The sequence below is a fragment of the Sinocyclocheilus anshuiensis genome, unplaced genomic scaffold, assembly GCF_001515605.1.
Source record: "Sinocyclocheilus anshuiensis isolate Anshui unplaced genomic scaffold, SAMN03320099.WGS_v1.1 scaffold2799, whole genome shotgun sequence".
NCBI classification, from domain to species: Eukaryota; Metazoa; Chordata; class Actinopteri; order Cypriniformes; family Cyprinidae; genus Sinocyclocheilus; species Sinocyclocheilus anshuiensis.
Genome location: NW_015548372.1, coordinates 36,097 through 38,148, shown reverse-complemented (window position 1 = coordinate 38,148; position 2,052 = coordinate 36,097).

Sequence of the window (2,052 nt, the reverse complement as noted above, 5' to 3'; positions counted from 1 at the left end):
CTGAGAAAGTTATTCTGTCCATATTGCTCTCTTCTTTTACAACAAATGCAAAGTCTTGATTATTCTTTTCTGAGTCAACTATTTTTATTGTCTGTTTTGAACAGTCTTTTGAACTGAAATGATCTTTCCCATTGCATTTCCTGCATGATTTTCCACGTGCGGGGCATTTATAATCTTTCGCAAAATGACCTGTCTGTCCGCATCTGTAACAAGTTTTATCCGAATCTGTTCTTCCTTTACTGTATTGCATACCTTTTTTGGACACAAGACTCACCGTCTCTTTTTTCTCCGATTCTGGAGAGATGTGCAACGCTGCCATCTGCAGTTCAACACGTTCACACTGCGCTGCAATTTCTAGGGTGCGAGCAAGCGTCAAATCAGTGCCTTCTTCCAGCAGCTTTCTACGCACATATTCAGAATTGCATCGGCTCAAAACAGCATCCCTTATTTGATTGTCTTTATCAGCTCCAAAGTCACAATCCTTGGCCGCTTGCCTTAAACATGTGACAAACTGTTGCACGGTCTGTCCCGTTTTCTGCTTGAGGTGATAAAAATGTCTGTCTTGCAAACGCTGTATTTACCTGAGGCACAAAGTATGCGTTTAGTGCTGTCACTGCTTGCTCATAGTCCGTTGGCCCTCCCGTGTCAGCGAGTGTGGAGAAAATATCCTGCACATCTGTCCCAGCATGATGTAAAAGCAGGGCTCTCCGTCTTTGTTTTGTGGCAACAGATGCATCGTCAGTCAGGATCAAACCTTTCCCATCGGCAAAGAGTTCAAAAGCATTTAGCCATCTTGTCCACCGTGGACCTAATGTGGCTGGATCGCTGTAGCAGTCAAATTTGGGGATTGAGGCATCCATCTTTGACGTGCGCGGCCTATCTCGAAGCTAAACTTTTTAATTAGCTGAAATAAACTCCTCAAAGTGGCACACGCCTGACTCATTTTCAGATTTAACTAAGGAGTCAGTCTTTGTTATCCTATCCTCGTCGCCATTGTTATAAACTCACTATTTATATCGGATCAAACAGATAATTTATTGGTATTTACAGCTGAGCTTGTAGCAATATATTTGGCTCTATACAGTGTGTGGAAGAAGTGAGGCTAGACAAGGTAGTCATATGCTCGGACTCTTTAGCAGCTCTAAAAAGTCTGAAATATGGACTTTCTAACTAGACAAGATATAATATATGAATTATTGCAGTTAGTGTACATACTGCATAATCAAGGAATTAACATTCATTTTCTTTGGATTCCTGCTCATGTGGGAATAGAAGGAAACGAGATAGTGGATAAACTAGCAAAAAGCTCATTAAAATGCAGCCATGTTGAAATTACAATTCCCATGAGCAAATCTGAAACTAAAGGCCTGTTCACACGAAGGACGATATAAAGATAACGATAAAGATATGGTTCTAAAAATCTCAATATTAAAGAATGGTCCACACCACAACTATAACGATAAAGGCAAAGAGTAACTATCGTTGGAATCACTTTCAGAACTATTTTTTTCCAGCTGATGAACGATAAAAACATTGACAGCTAATCAGAATCAATCCTGCCATAACGAACTCGAGAATTTAAAGAGGCAGACAAGCGTGCGCTAGGAATAAAAAGACGATATCGCCCACTGTGGACGCTAATATAATTATCTAGTTATCTTTCGTTCTAGTGTGAACGGGCCTTAAAGCAATTATTAGAAAAGCTACAAATAATCTATGGCAGCAAATGTGGGACAGTGTGTGTTAAGAGCACTGCGCTTTGGCGTTTTTAAGACCTGGGGGAGTCTTGCGCACTTACTTCCTGTCGCGCGCACGCTCTCTCAAGTGGCCAAGACCGCAAGTGTGGGTATTTGGACAAGGCATCTGAAACTACCACAAAGTTGGAAAGAGGCACTGGTATTGCCAGTGAAACCAGGGAAGGATCCAAGTAAGCCGGCTAATTATAAACCAATAGCCCTTACATCTCATGTAGGATACATTTATAAAAGTAAACAGTACGGAAAATCTGACTGAAGAATTTAAGAGGGAAAGGGAGGAAATATTAAAAGAGCA